Genomic DNA, 23,989 nt, shown 5'->3' with positions numbered 1-23,989 from the left:
GTTGCGTGAATGTATGTTGTCTGTAATGTTGTTAAACCCTTAAATCTTTTTCCTACAGCTGGTGATGGAGAATCCCATCCCTGTCTGGAGGTGTCAGAACTAACTAACTGTTATTCCATGATTAGGCAACATGACCATAGGTAACACAAGTATAGATTGGATCATTTAGATTTATTCTAATCAGAAAATATTTTTAAATTACACTCCGGACAGAGAACAGGGATTATCTGCCTACTTAGAGGTCACCAGCACCATGACCTGGCAAAATCGATCAGCAATAGATTTAATTCTGGAGAAGGAGGGTGAAGTATGTAAATACTTGAATCCAAGTATTAAAATCTCATATCTCATCTCATCTCATCTTCAACCGCTTATCCGGGGTCTGGTCCAGGGGGCAGCAGCTCTAGGAGGGACCCCAAACTTCCCTTTCCCGGGCCACATTAACCAGCTCTAACTGGGGGATCCCAAGGCGTTCCCAGGCCAGTGTGGAGATATAATCTCTCCACCTGGTCCTGGGTCTTCTCGGAGGCCTCCTTCCAGCTGGACGAGCCTGGAACACCTCCCTAGGGAGGCGCCCAGTGGGCATCCTTACTAGATGATCCTGAACCCCCTCAACTGGCTCCTTTCGACGCAAAGGAGCAGCGGCTCTACTCCGAGTTCCTCATGGATGGCTGAACTCCTCCCCCCCTCTCTCAAGAGACTCCAGCCACCCTCCTGAGAAAACCCATTTCGGCCGCTTGTACCCGCGACCCTGATGGATGAGTCACAAAGGCCTTAGAAGGTCTCATAACACTGAGAATAATGGTATGGATACAGGATTGCACAGTATGTTTGACACTTGGTTTAAATAAAAAAAAAAAACATTTCATTCTGTTGGTATTTGCCTTCAGAACAGGACAGTATTACACTACACAGTCCTAAATCAGCACTACCTTAATGGGAAGTAGAGACATGATGAATCATATTTGTGTCATATCCTGGAATGTCAAGGGGGCAAATTGACCTACTAAAATAAATACAATTATATCTCACATCCAAGATCTAAATGGTAGTATTCCTGCAGGAGACCCATTTACACAGTGATGAGACCATGTGCATTCAAAGTAGTATGTTTAGCCATTTATATCACTTAAAGTTTAGTGCAAGGGCAAGGGCCAGGCCATATTCAAAATAATAAATGTAGACTACATTCCCTTACAAGTCATGCATAGCACTGCATATTTTGCAGTGGAGCTTGGCATGTTCGATCCATGGAGGCGTAATTCCCTCAAATAAAATATTTTTCTTTCTTCTCACACGTCCGCCACACATTCTCTGATAGATCATGGCCCCTTGTCGCAAGACATAAACTTCCCCAACCACAACCGTTCCCTCAAACTATGGAGATTGAGCTCAAATTTGCTTGCAAACGACCCTTTTGTCAACTCCTTAAGATTTGAAATAAATGACAAAGCAGACGTGTAAGGCACCTTATCGGAGTCCTTCAAGGCACATTTAAGAGGCCAGATAATTTCTTACACATCCCTAATCCCCCAATCTCCACTGAGATCATGAGGGCAATATCTACCTTGCAGAGTGGAAAATCACCCGGTCCACAGTAGAATTTTATAACAAATTTGCAGCTTCAGACCCATATCATTATTAAATGTGGATTATTAAATTCTTGCTAAGATTTTAGCCCTCCGTCTTCGACAGGTTCTGCCAGGGATCATTTTATCAGATCAAACAGGCTTCATGCTGGGGAGGCGCTCACTCCACAACACCAGGAGAATGCTAAACATTCTAGCAGCCCTGAGATAGTGGTGTCGCTAGATGCCAAGAAAGCTTTTGATAGGGTGGAGTGGGAGTTTCTCTTTGAGATGATGGATAGATTTGGTTTGGGTGCAGGTAGGCGCATCACTAGCTTGTGAAAACATCCGGGCTGTAGCCCAGAAGTCAGAGTCCTTTCCAAACAGGATCGGGGGTTTCTCCCCCGAGAAATCTTTGAAATTGGACAGATAAACATGCAATTGTGACGTAGTTTGGGAATTAAAGGAAAGAACTGGTTATGTGTGACTGTCGGGGCAGGTCTACTGAGGAGGTTGATGTTTAGCTCAGCACAGACACCACCAGCCAGAATGAGACATGAGAACAGCCTACAGCCTCAGAAACACTGACATGCACCGACCTGTATCAAGTGAACCGGGCTGAGTCCACTACAGGTCCTGAAAATGTGCAGACTAGAAGACATCACTGCTCCGACGGACGTTTTCTTTCCTGACCGGTGTTTGGGTTTAACCCGTTAACTGGACACTTTCAGCTGAAAGCGTCCCCGGTTGCCATAGTGACGACAGATGTCCTTGTGAATGCCTGTTTCCTTTTCATAACCCTTTTAAACAGAACGTCAGCTCCCTGATCAGTCTTTAGACTTTGGTTGGAGTAAATGTGTCAAAGGCGTTTAGATGTTGCTTGTTGTTACATTAATCAGCAGGAGAGCCAGTTATTCTTCCTAATAATATCTGTGTCTAATTCATTTTCTAAACAAATCTGCTTGTCTATGAAACCTGCCTGTGTAAACACGTGTGGGTAGAATTTTATTCACCACTTCAAAGGACAAAACGTTTTTAGGAGATTTGTAGTCCTGCCGTTGGCTATTGGGCTGAGATCTGAAGAGAAACTTGAGGAGGAGTTTAATTTCCCAAGTCCAGTTAAAGCTCAGAAAAATCTCATCATTCATCTTGAGAATCCAGTTATCAGTTTTATTTACAGTGCCAAATCATAACCAAAGTGATCTCAAGACACTTTACATAAAGAGTAGGTGAAGACCACACGCAGCAACAAGTCGCACTAGCTTTAATAACAATAGTAATATTTATCAGTTATTATATACAGTCTTAATTAAGCAATCTTGTGCACACAATCTTACCAAGTTCTCTTTAGTTTTTTAGAAACTGGAACGCTAATTAAAGTGTAATTACGGCGCAAAATCAACCCATGGTTTTTTCTGCAATTACTTACATCAAATAATACATCAAGACAGTTTTTTCGTGTATAAACTATTAACGGAGAAATCCGGGAGAGTCGCTAACAGCTGTTCGTGGCTAACAGTGATTAGCTTGAGGCAGTACGGTGAAGGCATTCAAATGTCTTTTTTAACCACTAATACTGCTCAAAATAACAGCAAACCTCTGCAGTAGCATGAGAAGAGTCCCTACACAGAAAACAAAGCACCAACAACGTAGTTAGTGAACCCAGAGTTTTTTAAAAGAGTGTTTTAAAGACTTATCTACTGGCCCCTGTACCAGCTCCTCTCATAGTAAAGTCCATTCAAGTGGATAACCAAAGTCAATCCCAAAGGAAGGAGCTCATTGGTGCTTTGTTTTCTGTGTAGTCTGTTTTCACAAACTGAAAACATGGATTGAAGTGTCAGAGTCTGTGTTGCAAATTACTTCTTTACAATAATCTGGGTTTATTGTTGAGCGAAACTGTTTTGACCAGTCCACTATGCTGTATTTGCGTCATAACCTCACTACTTTATAAATCATGTGATCAATGCAAATTACACTACATACTGAATACATGTAAAATCTAATTTTGTTAGGATTGTTGTGTTTCACTAGCCTCGAGAGACCATCCTGATCTCGCAAGCTCCATTAAAGAATTTGTAAGTTTGCTTTGCACAAATTGCAAACATCCTTCCCCGCCTCTTTGCTCCATTGGTAAGTCATACGCTCGGGTGATGTGTGTGTGTGTGTGTGTGTCACAGGGCATTCTAAGTTCAAGTGGAAAAAACGACTCCAGATAACGTAATGCTTACATATACACAAAAGACATGCAACAAGTTCAAGATGAGAAGTTTAAAATACCAGATAAGTAAAGGATTGTGAGGAGTGTGAGTAGACCCTCAGACTTGTACCCACATAAGTGGTGTTTATTTTATTATGTCTTGCAATGGCATTCTGTGGGACGCAGGATTAAAGCAATACAGTGAGAAGCATCTTACTGTGAGGATGATTTGTATCCGACTGAATTCTCTTACAATGAATTATAAGCAAATGCTAACATTTTCATTGTTTATACATTTTCCACAATGACTGCAAGTTTTTGTAAAGTATTTTGCAAGTTGTTTTGAAAAGTGACCTTAAAGAAACATGACTTTCTTGCTATTGTAAGTTCAGTCTCAGTGGTGTGAGTGTATTCATCATTTTTTGGACTTTCATAGGCCTGCAGATAAACAGCTGAATAAAAACCAGAATAAGGAAGGAAGATAGCGACTGTTTTGCTTAATTTTTACAGCTAAATATTCATTAAATACAAAGATGATAAAGAAGATAGGAGAAGATATATAATAAATACAGACATTTCCAACTGTTCCGATGTCAAAATCTCTTTATTTCAACATAAAATGTTGCGTTTTAATGACAGAGATCTCCCAACACTGAATGTAGCTTATACACATTAGCCCAGTCTACCCAGTATTCAGCGTCACATGCTTGTGGGAGGACCATCAGTATGTGAGGCGAACATTTTTGTGATCCCGAACTCCCGTGCTTTATTTTTTATGTTGTTGATTTAGCATTTAAACGTAAACTTGAGCACTTCTACTGAGGTTGTGTTTGCATCAGGTGAGGCTCCAGATGACAGTGAGCAAGGCCATGATGCCGTTAAGGATAGCAACACCATAACCCATGTGGAAGCCATGGTCAGATACATCTCTAGGAGAAAACACACACACACACACACACACACACACACACACACACACACACACACACACACACACACACACACACACACACACACACACACACACACACACACACACACACACACACACACACACACACACACACACACACACACACACACACACACACACACACACACGCCGGTTTTTAACATGTTGAAGTCATAATCTGCCATCTGCTAGTGAGGTCAAAGGCTGTGCCATATTTACTATAAGGTAGACACTAGTCTGATATATTCATTGATCTATCCTGAGATGGGAAACTCTTGAGTTTTCAGTTCCAGAACAGCGGATCATAGCTAGTTCATTCAACTCTGAGTAGCATGAGCCTGACATAAAAAGTCATCATCAATGAAGCTCTGATACTATGATTCACCATAGCAACAGGTAATTGAAGGACAGAGCCTCCATTTTAAAGTTCAACTCCGGGGAACCTCTTTTTCAGCATGAATAAACATCAAATAAGCCGTTGAGACGAGTTTTTTGGGTGACCCACTAATAACGGAGAAATCCAGGACGGTCTGAGTAGCTTGGGTGAGAGCGCTAAATCATCCAAAACAGCTTTTTTTAAATCACTAATACTTCTCAAAATTACACCAAACATCTGCAGTAGCCAGTAAGAACGTTACTGTGAACGCGTCCATTCTGGTGTCTGGGAACAACACGCTCTCTCAGTTTACTCTCACTTTGTTCAGTAGGGCCCCAGATTTGTATAGAGCCTTCCAGGCGAAAACAAGGCTAAAGACACAACAACAGGCCTTAATACACCAATCTGGCAACACCAGCCACAAGTGTCAGGACGCCAATGTGTAGGGGACAAAACACACAAGGACGTGTCATACTCTATGTTAAGTTAGTTTTCTGACAAGGTCGTGAGGATGGGGTAAATCTTATTTTTCTTTGCAAACTTTGCTGGCTTTCAAAAAAAAAATCCACACTTCAGTCACATGCACAGCAAACCTGAAACTGCACGTTGAACTTAAGTACTCAGCATTTCAAGGTCTGTGCAAGCAAATAAAAAATCAAGAGACAGTCAAGACAGTTCCTCGACCCAGATCCCATTAACTGAGTACAGTAGCAGCTCTGCTGTTATCTCTCAGCCACAGCACGACGACCTGGTGGTGCAGTTTACTGACGGAGACCTGCAGCCTTTGAGTAAAGTGGAAAACCCAGCTTTCATAAACTTTATTTCAAGTTCAACCTTAATTTTCTACCTCAGCCTGGTTCCTGGTTCTACTTTTCATGTTACTTGTTTGTTGAACCAGGATTCCAGTTTTCCTTTTTAGTATGTACTGAAATGGAAAATTATTAAAATTAAAAAACATTTGCACTTTATCGATTACTGTTTCTTTTTATAATTACTCATTTCTATTGAGTCTTAACAACAGTTGTTGGAGTCACAGGAGGCCATTTGTGAACAGTTGTTCTCTGAGGTTAGATTATTGAATCTCCTGGGAAGGGATGAAAGGGAAGCCTTGTAAATTGGAGACACTGTCCAGGATAGACCGGAGCCTGGACAGCATTCTCCTCTCTGCCACGGTCTTCAGGGTGTCGAGCCTCTCCCCCACCACATCACTGGCCCTCCTGATCACTTTGTTCAGTCTGTTGGTGTCTGCGACCTTCAGCCCACTGCCCCAGCGTGTGACAGCGAAGAAGATCGCACTGGCCACAACAGACTCATAAAACTCCTCAGCATCGTCTGGCAGATGTTAAAGGACCTCAGCCTCCTCAGGAAGAGGAGTCGGCTTTGGCCTACTCTGTAGTCCTGAGGGCCACTGGGACGCAGCGTCTTTGGCAAAGGCACAAGGCAGGACATCTTCCACAGCACAGGGACTCTCTGGAGGTGCAGGCTCAGGCTGAAGACTTCACTCAGTACTCCACACAGCTGGGGGGCACAGGCTTTAAGCACCCTGGGAAATACACCATCGGGCCCTGCAGCTTTGCCAGAGTGGAGTCTTGTCAGCTGTCTACTCACCAGGTCATGCGTGAAGGACACTGTAGACGTGTCCGTTTGGGGAGGGCTGAGGTCATCAGGTTGTGGAGGACATGATGTAGAGCAGGAGGGAGGGGTGAAATAGATAGGTGTGAAGTGAGGTGTGAGGGGCAGACAAAGGGTCTGTAAGGAGGAGGAGTAGGGGAAGGTAAAGTGGAATTAGTTGAGGGGCCGCGACAGCAGAGTCATGTGGGGGATGGACCGCAGTATCAAACCTATTGAAATATAGGTTCAGTTCATTGGCCTGGTCCACATGGTCCTCCAGCCCTGTGCTACCAATCTTCTGAAACCCTTGATGGTTCTCATGCCACTCCACACATCACTCATGTTGTTCAGCTAGAGTTTGTTCTCCAGCTTTCTCCTTTAATTGTCTTTAGCTTCCCTGATTTGAAATTCTGAGAACCCCCTGCACTCTCCTCACCTCTTCATGGTTGCCATCTCTGAATCCTCTCTTCTTTTCTTTTTTTTTTAAATTGTATGTTTATTTGGAATGGACAGTAAAATACATCCACATGGTAACTACAGTAAAGCAGAAATAAATGCCACTCCAGTTTTTGTTTTATATACAGAACAATATAAAACCCATGGGGGGGGGGACCCCAGCCGTCAGTGTCATATAAATAATCTTCAGAAACAAGTCATAAATTAAACGAGCGAATAGTAGAGCAATGTTACCAATGAAATCAAATAAAGTCTGCTCTCATGGGGGCAATGAACGAAATCCAGTTGTTCCAGGTTTGGTCAAATTTGTCCTTTTGAAGTCTTATTTGGTATGTCAATTTTTCCATTCTATATATCTCCAGAATAATTCCAATCCAGTCATCTTGAGTAGGCGGGATCGGGCTCAACCATCTTCTTGTAACTGATTTCTTACTTGCCACCAAGAGAATTTGCAGCAGCTTTATCTCTCTCCTGCCTTGGAGAACAAGACCATGACCCAGGTACAGGACATCAAAGCTCAGGGGAATATGAGTGTTAAAGACTGCGCTTAAAGAAACCTGTATATCCCTCCAGAAGGCTTTTAACTTGGGGCAGTCCCAGAAGATATGGTAGTGGTTGGCAACAACCGAGCCACACTGCCTCCAGCACGGCATTGTTACACCTTTATACCTCTCCTGATACGGTGTTTTGAAAAATCTAATAATATTCTTCCAGCAGTGTTCTCTCCAGTCCATAGAGCTGGATGTTGTCCATTGAAAGGACCAGATATTATCCCAAGCCTCCTCAGAAATCTCAATCCCTGATTCTGCTTCCCATTTATTTTTAATGTATTGAGTGTTGTTATTGTTAGCATTGGAAAGCGTTGTGTATAGCTTTGAAATAGAATTGGAAGGGGTCTTGGTCATAGCATTTTTCAGAATGTGGAAAAATTCTAATTCAACTTTTGAGAAATTAGTTAATTTACATTCATGGTCAATGTAGGAGCGCAATTGAAGGTATCTATGAAATTCGATCCGTGCTAAGCCATGTTTGTCCCGCAAGGTATCAAAGCTGCACACAATGTTTTTTTGAGTAAGTGAAATAAATGTTGTAAGCCCATATATTGTCCATGATTTAAAGCTGGAATCGTGTCTGTTGGGAGTAAAATCCGAATCAAAAGCAAACCATCTGAATATTCTCAACATTCTCTGTATCCCACAGATACTAGTCACCTTCTGCCAGACTCGGAGGGTGTGGCTCAACCAGGGGTTCCCTAGCTTTTCCAAATGACATATTAAACCTTGGTCCGCAATTACAGCTTGGATGGGGAACTGGCTTGATAGGTTGGACTCCAGCTCCTTCCATTTAGCTTTGTATGTTTCAATGCACCAATATAGGAGGGGAGCTATCTGTGCGGCATTGTAATAATTCCTTAGGCAGGGGAGACCCAACCCTCCTCTTCCCTTAGCGAGTTGGAGAGTGGCATATTTAATCCTTGGCTTCCGGCCCTGCCAGATAAATCTGGAGATCCACTTGTCCCACTCCCTAAATTGATTTTCACCCACCTCTATAGGCAAATTCCTAAACAGGTAAAGTAAACGTGGTAACACATTCATTTTAATTGCACTAATCCTCGCACTAAGACTCAGGAAGGGGACCAGGTTCCATCTATGTAGGTCTGCTTTTATACTTGCAGATATTGGCTCATAGTCTGCTCTGAAAAGCCCGGCGAGGTCTTTAGTCAGATGTATTCCTAGGTATTTAATATTTTCATTTTCCCAATTTAGCTTGAATTTCTTACGTAGAGTCACAGGAGCTAAAAAATTAAGAGTCATCACCTGGGTTTTTGAAATGTTGACTTTGTAGCCAGATAGCTTGCCAAAATCATTCAAAGTAGCCATCAATTCACTAAATGACCTCTCTGGTTCCCCCAGGCAGACCAGCACGTCATCAGCGAACATTGCTACCTTATGTTCAACACCTGATAATATAATACCCTTAATATTTTGATTTTGTCTAATTAATTGGCCTAATATTTCTATAAATAGGTTGAAAAGGAGGGGCGAGATTGCACAGCCCTGCCTACACCCTCGTTTTAGAGTAAAGGCCTCTGATAGATTACCGTTGACCTTGATGCGGGCTGAAGGTCTGTCATACAGCGCCTGGATTACTTTGATAAACCTATCCTGGAATCCAAATTTCCCCAGTACCTTGTATAGAAATGCCCATCTGACGGAATCAAAAGCTTTCTCAGCGTCTAAACTCCCTATAATTACTTGAGATTTGTCATTTTGTATCTGTCCAAGGATGTGTAGTACTCTTCTTATGTTATCAGTTGTTTGTCTGTGGTGTATAAAACCGGTCTGGTCTAAGTTAATGAGTTCAGGTAGCAGGTGTTCCAATCTGCGGGCAAGAATAGAAGTAAATAGTTTATAATCTAAGTTGAGGACACTAATTGGTCGATAATTCCCACATTCTCGTTTATCTTTCCCCTCTTTTGGGATAACTGAGATAGAGGCCTCCCTCCAGGAAGGGGGGATTTCTCCCTTCTGCAGGACGTAGTTAAACGTCTTTGCCAATAGTGGAACTAGTTCTGACCTAAGGATGCGATACCACTGAGAGTTGTACCCGTCCGGCCCCACTGCCTTGCCTGGTTTTAGTCTGGTGATAGCAGCATTAATTTCCTCTGTCGAAATCGGTTTTAATAAATTGTCATTTTCAGAGTCTGAAAGTGAAGGTAAGTTCAAGTGGCTGAGAAAGCCTTCAAAACAATCTTCCCCAGGGGCGTCAGGTTGAGTGTAAAGATCTCTATAAAAGGACTCAAAACATTCCTGAATCCTTTCCAATTTGGTTTCTAGTATATGAGTTTTAGGGTTCTTAATTTTATAAATAGTGCTTTCCTCCTGTTGCTTCCGTAGTTTGTATGCTAAGTATTTTGCTGATTTCCCTCCTATCTCATAATACTTCTGTTTCAGGAAAATTAAATTCCTCTGGACCTCCTGTGTATAAACATCGTTGATTTCTGCCTGTAGTTTCCTAATTTCCTGCTTTACAGTAAGGTTTGGGTTGTTAGAGTCTTCCTGTTGTTTCCGTTTTAGCCTTGTCTGAAGATCTACTAGTTTCTGCCCTTTGGTTCTTTTTAGGTGAGAGGTAATAGAAATTAATTTGCCTCTCAGTACCGCTTTAAGTGTGTCCCAAATAATAATTGTTGATACCTCGCCTGTGTCATTGATTTCTAAAAATCCTTTTATTTCTTCCTTTATTTCGGAAACTATGGCAGGGTCATTGAATATATTTGAGTTGAGTTTCCATAAGGAGTTTCGTTTTTTCCTAGCCACTTGCAAAGACATACAGATAGGACTGTGATCCGATAAATCCCTTGTTAATATATCACAATCTTTAATCTTAAAACTATCCACCTTGAACATAAAGAAGTAATCCAGCCTAGCGTATACTTTAAATGAGCCAGAATAATGAGTATAATCTCTGGTGGACGGGCACAGCTCTCGCCACACGTCTATAATCCCCATTTCTACCAGATAGGAGTTGATTTTCCTTATGAGTGGGTTAGTTTGGCTCGTCGGGTTGGATGAGTCTAGTTTAGGATTAAGTCTAAAATTAAAGTCCCCCCCGCAGACAACCGTGCCCTGAGAGTCCACCATTAAATCAAAAATATTCCTATAGAATACCCAATCACTCCCAGGTGGAGCGTATACATTTAGTATTGTAATTTCAGATCCCTCTATCCTACCTGTTACCCTGACAAATCTGCCTTCCTCATCACCGATTTCTGAGACATGTTCATAGTTAAGTCCACCAGAGATAAGTATTGCCACTCCCCTCTTATGTTTGGATTTGACAGCTGATGAAAATACATATTTAAAACCCTTTCTCTTTAACCTCAAATGATCTGTTTGGTTCATGTGTGTCTCCTGGAGTAATGCAATCTGGGCTCTTTCTTTCTTTAATTTAGATAGAATCTTGTTCATCTTGATCGTATTCAAAACCCCATTTACGTTAAATGAAATAATTTTCACTGGTTCAGATTGCATGTTTTTGTATTAACTGACAGCAAAATATTCCCCAACTGCGGCTGGCACCCCCCCCCCCCCCAAAAAAAACAAAAGAAAGAAATACAAACAAAAAACACAACAACAACGAGCGAACAAACGTAGAACGAACAGAAGTGGTGTGTAACTGAAGCAAAAAAGCTCCTAACCGAACTTCCAGCAGTGACGCTCTTCCACTGCTGCCCTTGGTTTTTGAAGGAATACCCCTACTTACTCCCTGAGATAGGGGGCCTTCCATTGTGATGACGTCCTCAAAAAAGAGAGTCCCCACCCACATTGGCTCGACATTAATTAAGTTCTTACCATGACGTCCAAATCACAATCATGTCTTAACATTAACTCTCATCTCGCCTAAATACTTGCAGTCTCTCCTTGTATTCTGCAGCTCCTCGGTTCTGCCGCGGGCGCCGGTCCCCCGCCCCCCGCCACGAAGCCCATCTCTGTAGTTTCTCTCTGGGGGTCGTCGGTGGCTTAATCACTCTCACCGGAAGCCCCCGGCTCGCCAGGTCCGCCGTCGCCTCCTCCACCGAGTTGTAGATTTTCACTCCTTCCTCGAAGAACACTTTAAGGCGGGCTGGGTAGAGGGTCCGGAACCGCAGGTTCTTCTCCTTCAGGATCCTCCGCGTCTCCGTGTATTCCTTCCTCATGGCCATGATCTCCGGGGGGTAGTCGTGATCGAGGTTTATCTTGTTGTTGTTCCATGTGAAGCCTTTCTTCTCCCAGGCCAGCCTGAGCACTTCTTCTTTAACAGTGAAGCACAGAAACTTTACCAGGATCGATCTGGGCTGGGAGCCGCTTGGTGGGAGGGGAGCTAACGCTCTGTGCGCCCTCTGGATCTGTAGTGCTGTTAGCGGGGGGATGTTTAAATTCTCTCGGAGTAGCTTCTCCACGAACTGGCTCATAGATTGTGACCCCGACTCCGCTCCCTCCGGGACTCCGTACAGTCTGAGTGTCTCCCTTCTCGAGTAGGCCTCCATCGCTGTCAGCTTCATCTGAAGTTTTTCCTGTGATGTTATCATCTCAGCCAGTATCTCGTCTGTGTTTTGGAGCTTATCTTCATGCCCGGCGACCCTATCTTCCACCTCGTTTAGCCTCGCGTTTGTTTTGTCCAGCTCACCTCTGATGTCTTGTAGTTGTATTTTTGTGTCCTTTTGAAATTCTTTCACCTCATTCCCAACGCCTCTTAGCACTTTCAGGATCGTCACCAGGTTAACCGGTTCCTCCTCTTCCTCCGTATCAGCGCCATCATAGCTGGGAGCAGGTGAAGCCCCGCGGCTAGCCCCGGGGGAGCTAACGTTAGCGTCCTCTGTTAGCTGCTCCTCGTGGTCTGCAAGTTGTTCGATAGGTGTTTTTTTCCCCTTCTTGTACTTTTTAGACGTCATCTGTGCCCCTTTACCCTTCTTTTCGTGCAGTTCACTAAATAAATTAATCACTTTGGGGCAGTTTTATTATCTCTAGTCGAGAGCTCTCTAACTAAGCGGCCATCCCCTCTGAACCGGAACCGGAAGCCTCCTCTCTTCTTTTCATTCAGGATGGCCTTAATGTCCTTGGTGATCCAGGGTTTGTTATTTACGTAGCAGGTTACAGTCCGAGCGGGACATTGCAGTTCACGCAAAAAGTAATGTAATCTGTGATGCACTCAGTGAGCCCCTCGATGTCCTCCCCGTGCAGCTCACGTACTGTTCGGCAGAACTCTATCCAAGGTGACGTGGTTAAAGTCTCCCGACATGATGATGAGGGCACTGGGGTGTTGAGTCTGGAGTCTGGAGATGGTGGTGTGTTTGATGCTGCAGGCAGATGTCAGGTTTGCAGGGGGAGGAATGAACAGAACAACAGTGATGATATGCGGGATCTCTCTAAGCAGACGGTATGGATGGAGTCCAACAGCCAGCACCGAATGGTGTGGAAGCCATCCACTGAAACGTTCTGGTTCTCCGTAATGTCCCTGTGCATTCATTTCTCCGGAGCAGCTGTACTTCGGAGTAATCAAAGGCAGCGTGTCACTGTGGAAGTAGCATTGATAAAAACATAAGAAAAATAAACCATAAAACAATTGAAAGTTACCTCATTGTAGAGGGCAGAACTTCACAGAAGTTAATTTTAGAAAGTTTGAAAAAGCGAACTCAAAGACCGGAGCAGTAACAGGCAGCGTGCAACTTTCGTGCATGCGCACTATGTATAGATTATAAATACATACCGTACGTGCGGGGACTCTTATCATGCTACTGCAGAGGTTTGATGCTATTTTAAGAAACATTAGTGGTTAAAAAAAAAGTAGTTTTGGATGGTTCAGCACTCTGCCTCAAGCTACTCAGTGTTAGCCACGTCTGACTGCTATAGACTGTCGGGATTTCTCTGTTAATAAGCGATGACCCAAAAAACTTGTCTCGATGGCTGATTTGATGTATATTCATGCTGAAAAAGACCACAGGGTCCATTTTCGCCGGAGTTACACTTTAATCCTGTGGATGTAGAGATATTAATGCATGCATGCAGACTGTACATCTTTAAAGAAAAGAGCCCAAGTCAGAGTAGGGAAAAGTGTAAATAAGTTAACACAAAAAAGGATTATTCTCTGGTCTCTATTAAATCCTCATTTAAAAATAAAGTTAGAGATTGAAAAAATATATATAAAGATCAAGATATAGAGCTATGATTGTAAGATCACAATCTGATCAAGTAATAACAATGGTTGTGTTTTTTGAGGTTAAAATACAATATCTTTGAATTTATTTGAATTCATTTTAATCTTGGCTTAACATTTTATCCCAGTAAGTTTTTTTTCAGCTTCTTCAACAATGTACTTAATTAAAACACAGTCAGTGAAATGCAGCTAAAACTGTCATGATCTGGTTCTGTCAGTACCCTCCTCTCTTCCTGTATGTGTGAGTTTGTCTCCCCCTGTCTGTGTTTCCCTGCATGTTCTCTCCCTCGTCTCTGTGTAGGTCCGGTAGGCGTTCCCCCAAGCTGCAGCCTGTTTTGCTGATTACCTCAACACCTAAATACCTGAAGCTGACAGGCATGCAGCGCCGGACCGTCGTCGACCCAGTATTGGTAAAACTATTCCCCCCGGGCTGGCATCCCCGTTCTCGTTGTGGTTTTCACGCTTCCCATAGTAAGTTTATTAATCGTGTTTGTTTTCTGTTTTCTCCGTAGTTTCCTGTGTTCCCGTTTCCGGCCCGTCTCCGTCTTTGTGTTTGTATATCTGTAGTGTTTTGCGTTTGTCCGTTTATTATATTAAACGTTTATTTTGTAACTTTCGTGTCTGCATTGGGTCCACCTTTTTGTGTTATACCTGAACCGTTCATGACAAAAACAGTTCAGACTGTATGAAGACTATTTAGAATACTCAATTTAAAACTACATTCTGCAGCTGCACCACGATCTTTCTCACTCAGAAATAAGAACATGTAGCTACTCTCTAATATCCTAGAAATTAAGTTTCATCGTTGCGACTGATCACATCCCGAGTGATAGAGACCATTAACCATTGATCCTAGTATCTAAACAAACAACAAACTGAGTAATTTGAATTCAATTCAATTCAAATAAGTCATGGAGTTTGGTCTATACCTACTCTGTAAAGTGACATAACTTTTGTTACGATTTGGCACTGTGAATAAAACTGAATTGAATGGAATTAAAGCTTCAGACCAATTTTTACAACTTAAAGTTGCAGTCTGCAATATTTCTTTGATTATATTCACGGAAACTGACAATATGCTCCAATAGAACAACATAAATCATCTGTTTTTTGAAAAAAAAAACGCGCCTCTATGTGCACCTAGAGCCTGTTGTTTGTTTTGCAAAACTCGTCTGCGCCGTATCATCCTGTCCACTCAGCGCAAGGCTATCTATGAGTAAGTTAGCCAACCTACCTCCATGTAGTGTGTACTCCATACTGTTTATTGATGAGAGAAGACACGGGCGCGTTCACAGGTATCTGGGGAACGTGCACTGACGAGCACTCGAAGGGAGGGAGCTGAGGAGCTCGGTGGTAGAGGGGGAGGAGTGTGAGAGTTGTAAACATTCGAAATTTGAGTCAACTCGATCCGCAAGACTTTCCAGATTATTACACAATGAGCCATAATTATTTAAGAGGAACTGCTCGACCAAACCGACAACTTTCCATACAAAGTCACGGTGTTAATATTAAAAAAACAAAAACCGACATAGATGAAGGTTTTACAAAAAACTCAGAGTTTCTCTTTGTCTCATTCTCCTAAAAAGAGCCAGACACGCTCTTTAATGTCCCCATTCATACAGTCCGGATCAAAGAGCTTACAAAGCGGAGATTACTGAATGTTAGAAATCAAATCCTGGTCGGATTAGTTTGTTGCTAAGGAGGAAAGTTATCACTTTTATACGCTGTCAGTCATTTCTTTGAACAGCATTTTTTGTACTCACATTCAATTATTCACTATAACTGAATATAGACAATATAACCTCGAGCCATGTCCTTTTTTAGAACACTGTAACTCAGCTGTTCTGGAACCGACAAATTCCCGTTTCACAACTCAGGATAAGTCAACTCAGAGTTCAGGATTAAGCTTAGGGTTTGTTGAGTCTGCTTTCTGAAACAGGGCCCTGGTGTGTTACCTGAAGCGGGCCAGTGTCAGTGGTATCCCCAACAACATGCCAGGCTGGTAGGAGTCAAGGTAGGTGAGGGTCCATGAGAAGACAAAGCAGATACATCCTACTAATCCTGACAGCACCAGGATACTCCAGAAACCTACACACACACACACACACACACACACACACACACACACACACACACACACACACACACACACACACACACACACACACACACACACACACACACACACACACACACACACACACACACACACACACACACACACACACACACACACACACACACACACACACACACACACACACATTCACCAACTTTTGACCTAAAGCTTAGTGTCGTTCCGGTGTATTTGCATTCCATGGTCTATTTCAGCATGAATGAATGAATACACATTAAATAAGTCTTTGAGATAGTCTTTTTCGTTGATCACCTGTTAACATAGAAATCCTGGACAGTCGCTAAAAGCCCCAAAGGGCTAAAACTGAGTAGCTCGGGGTCGGAGAGCTAACCCATCCAAAATGGCTTTTTTAAACCACTAATACTTCTCAAAATGGCACCAAACCTCTGCAGTAGCATGAGAAGAGTCCCTACACATAAATTAAGCACCAACAACGTAGTTACTAAACCTGAAGTTTATTAAAAAAAGATATTTTACAATGCTACAAGCTTTAGCAGCCGGCTGAGAGGCATTTAGAGTCGATTACCGAATACACTGTAGTTCAGTTCAAAACTTTCCTCCTTGAACTGAACTCCAGTGCATTGGGTATGGACGACCTGTTAATATGGCCCTACTGGTAAAATACTTTTTTCCCCAATATTTTAAAAGAGAATCATGCAGACAAGTACACAAGAAGGAGTAGAACAGCTGTTCAGTGTGTCTGCTTTAAGGTGAAAAAAAAAGACTAAATCAGAAAATCCCAACATGAATCCCACTATCCCTCCCAACAACCCACGTCAGACACGGTCACAATAACCAACCAAGTAACCGAATTACATGTAACATAAGTGGATAGGTAAAGTCAATAAATGAAAAAAAACTAATAGCAAAAATAAATAAAGTAATTCATGATCCCAGGTTTGGTGGAATGCTGTCAGAGATCCCCTCTGTGAAAACCTTAACCTCTCTAACCTTAGACATTGTAAAATTTCACGTATCCAACTAATGAGTCAGTGGAGAAACATGTTTCCATTTAAGAAGAATATTACGTCTGGTGAGTAGGGTGGTAAAGGACATGACACGTTGAGTAGTAAGGGGCAGGTTTTTAGACGGAGGGAGCCCAAAAAGAGCAGTCAGGGGATTGGGTTCCAAATTTGTGTTGAGCCTGTTTGAGGGTTTGGAATATATTGGACCAAACTTCAGAATCCATAACATGTGTGTATGGTCGGCTGGGGACTGCTTACAGCGGTTACAAGCTTCACTGTGACTAGGGTATATCTTAGCCAGGTTAGCATTGGTGAATGGGCTCTATGAAGCACCTCTACTGTAACAGGCCGTGTCTGGCACAAATCAAGGATGAGTGGACCAGTTTAAGAATGTCCCTCCACTGGACCTCAGTAATGTCTACCCCTAAATCCTATTCCCATGCATTTTTAGGTGAGGCGGTGGGGACTGGGCTCAGAAGAGCAATCTTATTTTAAATGACAGATATCAGTCGTTTGTGTTGTATATCGAGAGCAGTGGCGGCTGCTGGTCTTTCAAGAAGGGGAAGCTAATTTTTCCGGCCTACATCATAAATGTGTTTGTTTATTTATATGTAAATTGTACCCTTTGTTCCTTTTCAAGAAAATGATCTGTGACCTTGTCGTACCAACAAGGAGCTGCTGCGCCAGGCTACTGTGAAGTGTGACCGCCTGTGAGTATGAGGGATCGTGACAGGGGGAGGAGCTCCGCAGCTGCTGCTGCTCGTTGGGGGAAGAAACCGCAGATTGACAAAACAAAGTCGCCAAACACAACGCTGGTCGTTTTTAACAAAGACAAAGTCACTGGGGATCGGTAAAGTCTCCGGATCAGAAGCTGAGTGTCCGACTGTGTAAAGCGCTGTGGAGCTGTGGGGATGAATGAGAAGGAAGCTGCAACGGTTACCTGTGATAAGAAGCGAACAAAAGATGAAGGCTTCCTAGTGCGTATTAAGTCAATGAAATGTACACACAGCAGTACATGTCTCACCACTTTTTTTTTTTGGTGACATTTTAGGGGAAGCTTAGCTTGCAGTCTCAGAGAAATCGCCACCGGTTGCGACACAGGAATCGGTCTGTCTCAGCTTCAGGGGGGCGGTTCGGAAAATGTGGGAATTGCTTTTGGATAAAATGTCTCATTTGAAGGTACCGAAAGTAGGTGGCTACTAGGCCGGCTGTATTTGTCCGACATTAATGCAAAATACGCAAAAACCCCTTTGTCATACAGGTCATTAAGCGTTTTGAGGCCCTTATCTGACCATATGCGGAATGAAGCGTGCAGGAAAGGAAAAACACAAAGTTATTCAAAACTGGGGCAAGGATCGAAGCCCTTAGCGAGCCGTACTGCTTCCTGAACTGGATCTAAATTTGAATTGCATTAATGACAACCGGATTGGGTGAGACCTTGTAGGCTGTTATGGGGAGCTGTTAGCAAACCGTAGAGTGTAAAGAGCAGGAAGAAGATGTTATCTCAGTATGAGCCCAGGGCGGGCAGGCGTCTGCAACTTCACTGCAGAGCCAATATAAAAGTTTATTTATGTTGCAGGCACAAAAGTAGTGGCAGAAATTAGTGAGCTCTAGTCCACCTTCAGGTGTAGGGACTTAAAGAATATTTTTTTTTCTGCCAAACAAGGGGCATTAAGTTGTTGATCTAGATTAGTAAAAATCGATTTTGTTCAGACACATTGGAAGATGTTGAAAAACATAAAGAAACTTTGTATAGCCGTCTTAATAAGACTAACCCGGCCTGCAAGGGACAGGGGGAGTCTGACTTGCATTTATCCAACAGCGGCTGGAAGTTCTGAACCCATGGACTTGTAAAACAGTCTCACTCTGGGCTCAATAATGTTGTTGGTGCTTTGTTCTCTGTGTAGGGACTCTTCTCGTGCTGCTGCTGAGGTTTGCTGTTATTTTGAACAGTATTAGTGGTTAAGAAAGATGTTTTGGGTGGTTCAGCGCACTGCCCCGTGCTAATCAGTGTTAGCCATGTCTGGCTGCAAGTGACTGTCCGGGATTTCTCTGTTAATAGGTGATCAACGGAAAAAACTCCCCCGATGACTTAGTTGATGTATATTCATGCCAAATAAGACCATGGAATACAAGAACGCCTGAATTACACTTGGAAACCCAGTTATATTCGGATTCAGATTGAAGCAGATGCAACTTATACTAGTGTTCTCTGAAATAAACCACGCAAAAGCAAAAGCGCTGTAGTTTTGTTGGCAAAAAAAGCACAATTATTAACAATCATTAACAATTCCAGAATCTATCAACATGCAAATGTCCCATTCTCAATGTCCTGTATGTGCACTGACGACTTCAAGTTTCTGCATCCCATTTACATACAGTTGAAACCAGAAGTTTACATACACTATGCAAAACTCCACACAACACATTTTTTCTCACCATCTGAAGTTAAATCAGACTAAACCTTTCCCTGTTTCAGTTCATTTAGAATTACCAAAACTATTTCCTTTTGGTAAATGCCGCAATAATGAGTGTGAGATTTTCCAAGAGATTTGTATGTTACTTTCTTTGGGGTCAAAAGTTTACATACACAAAAAGTACTGTCTTTAAACAACATGGGGAAGCCCAGATGATGATGTCATGGCTTTGGAAGCTTCTGATAGGTTAACTGACAACATGTGAGTTATTTGAAGGCACACCTGGGGATGTATTTTAAGGCCACACCTCAAACACTCTGATTTCATGGGCAAATCAACAGAAATCAGGGAGAGAATTGTGGAACTCCACAAGTCTGGTTCATCCTTGGGTGCAATTTCCAGATGCTTGAAGGTGCCACGTTCATCTGTTCAAACAGTTATGCACAAGTATAAACATGTCCAGCCATCACACCGCTCAGGAAGGAGATGGACTTTGTGTCCCAGAGATGAACGTGTTTTGGAATCAACCCCAGAACAAAAGCTAAAGAGCTTGTGAAGATGCTGGCTGAAGCTGGTAAGAAAGTGTCATTATCCACAGTGAAACAAGTCCTGTACTGACATGGGCTGAAAGGCTACTCAGCAAGAAAGAAGCCGTTACTCCTGAAGAAACCTAAAAAACCTAGATTACAGTTTGCAAAAAGACACCAAGGCAAAGATCTCAACTTCTTGAGACATGTCCTATGGTCTGATGAAACTAAAGTGGAGATGTTTGGCCATAATGACCACCATTACATTTGGAGGACAAAGGGGGAAGCTTGTCGGCCTGAGAACACCATACCAACTGTGAAGCATGGAGGTGGTAGCATCATGTTGTGGGGCTGTTTTGCTGCAGCAGGAACTGGAGCTCTTCATAAAATAGATGGCATCATGAAGAGAGAACATTATGTGGAAATATTAAGGCAACATCCCAAAACATCAGCCAGGAAGTTAAAACTTGGGCGCAATGGGTCTTCCAAATGGACAATGACACTAAGCACACTGCCAAAATAGTTCAAAAGTGGCTTGAGGACAACAAAATCAATGTCTTGGAGTGGCCATCACAAAGCCCTGATCTGAATCCCATCGAAAAAATTGTGGGCAGATTTGAAGAGGCGAGTGCGAGCAAGGAAACCGACAAACCTGGTTCAGTTAGACCAGTTCTGTCAGGAGGAATGGGCCAGAACTCCAGCAGATTACTGTCAGAAGCTTGTGGAAGGTTTGACAAGGTCTGACCTAAAACGTTTGACCCAAGTTATGCAGTTTAAGGGCAATGCTACTAAATACTAAGGAAATGTATGTCAACTTTTGACCTTGAAGAAAGTAATAAAAATTATCTGAAATATACTCTCTCTCATTATTGTGGCATTTAGCAAAATTAAATAATTTTGTATATCCTAACTGACCTGAAACAGGAGAGGTTTAGTCTGGCTTAACTTCAGACAGTGAGGAAAAAAAGCGTTAAGTGTCTTTTTGCACAGTGTATGTAAACTTCTGGTTTCAACTGTAAATTGACAATTGCACCTGGATTGACATAAAAAATATTTGTCTCATCTCATCTCATCTCCAACAGCTTATCCAGGGTCAGGTATTTGCGATGTAACAAAAAACCTGCTCTTAGGTCAGATTTCTAACAAGCACATAGAGAAACTTTGTGCATTCGGCAGATCGTTGTGAAAGTAGCCCTCTTGATACTCACCAAGCATCCTTTCTTCACTCCCATCCTCTCCTCTCACTCTCTCTGCACGCAGCTCTGAAACAGTCACTATGAATCAGTATAACTACTGACACAGAATAAAGGCATCATTTCAGCATTTGTCAAACCATCAGTTAAGGTGGATTTTACTATCATATCTGTTTGTTGGTGGTGTTATTGAGATTGTATTGTTTTATTTTTCCCCAACGGTATAAAGAACATAATCCTAACTCAGTGTACACTTATCTATTTATTAATCTCATCTCAAGTTCTTCAAAAACATGTCAAAAAACATGTTAAATTTAATACCGATATTGACTTTGAAATGTATTATCAGATATCGGCTTATACGACATTATAATAAACCAATAAATAAACAGCCTGCTGCTTCCTTGATTACATCGGATGAAATTCCCGACAGCAGTTACATAAAACACAAGTTTAAGTGCTTTTCATATAATGAACAAGGAATGATTTCTTTTGTATTATGTCTGCATTTGCCAGTGGGCCAACATAAGAGTTTGCATAATAATATGTTAATTCAACTAAAGAAAAGACTTGATGATCCCTGCAATAAGGCGTGGGAAAAAAAGAGCATATATCGGTTTTGGTTATCCATCCAATGAAATGTAAAATATCGGCAAAAAATCTAATATCGCGCATCCCTAGTTCAACTGGTGCAGTATATGGAGCTTGAATGGATTTTTTGTAAAACTAGTCTTTCCGAGGTCAAAATGAAGGTTCATTCTTGTGTTACAGTTCAGATCCAAGAAATGAACCCTTGGAATTGTGAATTTCCTGTCTGTTTCGTTTGTTATTACAGCGCTATAGCCGTCACAAAAATGTGTCAAAGTTAGGCTCAATTCTCAGACAAGCAGGTGGGCTGAAGTGATCCTATCTGCATAATGATGACATATATGATTAAAACAACCAAATTGTCACAAGAAGATAATAGCTTTTTACTGATTGATTTTGCCATCTTGTATGCTGAGTGAAGACTTTCTGAGTGTATAATCCGTGCTGCACTGATTAAAGACTCCCCGAAATGTCAACATGCATGCGTCATTTTTAGATATCAGCCAAGTTTAAGATAACAAGTAACTGGTGGTGGTAAAAGTCAAATGAGTAATACAGCACTGTAGAAATATCCTACTCTGTTACAAGTAAAAATCCTGCTTTCAAATGTGTAGAATGAACAGCGCCATCTAGTGTCTGAAGATAAAAAAATGAATAATATAATATTCTGCATAACAAATAACGGAGTCTGCTTGAGCCTGTTTGAACCCATCCCCTCCAGTTAAATCACACCATAAAAACAAGGATTAGAGGAGTTTGACTAACAGTTACAGTTTGCCTTTAGCGTGAGCTGTTAGTGTTAGCCGTTCCAGCTAAGTAAAGATGAAAGTGATGTTAGCATCAAGGAGAAGCAGAGCCATTTGGGCGTGCGTTTTAATGGCGTTTCTCTCCTTTCTCTCAGTCCATGGAGTGAATGCTTGGCCTATATTGACTCTGGTTTGGAAAACTCCAATTCACCCAGTGCCAGCCTACAGTAGCTGCACCCAACAACAGACAACCCTGGCAACCAGCAACGCCCAACGCTATTTGCTGCTACCATGGAAACAGAACGGGACAGAAAGTCATTGTCAAACCCGTCAAAAAAAATGTAACATATTAATTCAGACTTAAGATATACGTTTATGGAAAAGCAATACTTTCTTTCTGTACCCCTCAAAACGCCCCGTGGCTGTATTTGTTTTTTTAAATAAATAACTTTAAATGAAGATTCTACGTATACAACCTTAAAGTAAAAGTACACAAGTATTAGCATCAAAATGTACTCGTTATGCAGAATATTATATTATTCATAGATTCATGAAAATATCCCTTTAATGTTGCAGCTGATAAAGGGCATTTTCATTTACTTTATATACTGCTGTTTACATCCTAAACAGCAAAAGTTGTTTCATTTGTTGATTATATTTTGTATTAATAATCCAAAACTTTGAAAGTAACTAGTAGCTGAATATACCAAATAAATGCAGGGGAGTAAAAAGCACATTATCTCCTAGTAGCATCAAATTGAATCACTCGTGTAAAGTACAGTGCTTGAGTACAGTAAATGCTACTTAGTTACTTCCCACCGATGCAAATAACGAAGCCCCCCTGAACACAGCATCGGGAGCGCGAGACACGGCGACACGCTTACCTTTGAGTATCGGGTAAATGAACGCGCAGACGCAGCCAACCGCGGCCACAACAACGGCTGAGCCAAGTACTGCCAGCGCGACGACCGGCCACGGTTTGGTGCCGTTCCCGGTGGTGAGCTGCCGCCCCCCGCTTCCACCGGGTCTCACAGAATGGGACGTACGTTCCATATCCTCCGACGACTCAGAGCGACCGAAACGTTCTGTCGAAAGGTTTCGCACTCCTCGGAAAGTTTTAACAACAACAGACGTCTTTTAAAGAGTGAGAAACGCGGAATACTGCACCAGGAACTGCTGGAGCCTTCTCGTTTTAGCTGTTTCGAGTCGCACTTCCGCACACAAATTTGTCCCTCGGGCGCTTCCGTCAGTGTAGTTTTAAGGGACAGGGAAAGGTGACAGTACACTACACCAATGCTTCGATTTAGAAACCACAAAATACATGTAAATGACAAACATAAAGCGCCATTTTCTGAACAGTACACACACAACCAGGCTAGTGCTTTGTTAAAATTCCTTGTTAAGATGTGAAAGATGGGGGGAGGAAGAGAACACTCTGGAGCCCAGACAGTTATACTATAATGCATAAATGTATGATGCTTGTTGCACATGTTAATGCATATTCGTGACCCCTGTAACATTAAACATGTTCAGAGGTTAATGTGGAACACAGTAATCCACGAA

The 23,989-nt window shown here is 42.2% G+C and overlaps 1 long non-coding RNA gene across 1 annotated transcript; it reads right to left on the bottom strand.

Moving 5' to 3' along the window:
- Positions 1–4,392: 4,392 nt before the first annotated feature.
- Positions 4,393–23,607, bottom strand: LOC310964559. Its single transcript, XR_014593753.1, has 4 exons — positions 23,311–23,607; positions 21,108–21,161; positions 15,809–15,941; positions 4,393–4,694 (listed from the first exon to the last, which is right to left on the bottom strand). It is a non-coding gene; the product is annotated as an uncharacterized lncRNA (long non-coding RNA).
- Positions 23,608–23,989: the final 382 nt, after the last annotated feature.

Source organism: Echiichthys vipera (genome assembly GCF_963691815.1).
Source record: "Echiichthys vipera genome assembly, chromosome: 23".
In the NCBI taxonomy this organism is placed as follows: Eukaryota; Metazoa; Chordata; class Actinopteri; order Perciformes; family Trachinidae; genus Echiichthys; species Echiichthys vipera.
Note: the sequence above shows the minus strand (reverse complement) of the source record. Positions and strands in the feature narration are given on the sequence as shown.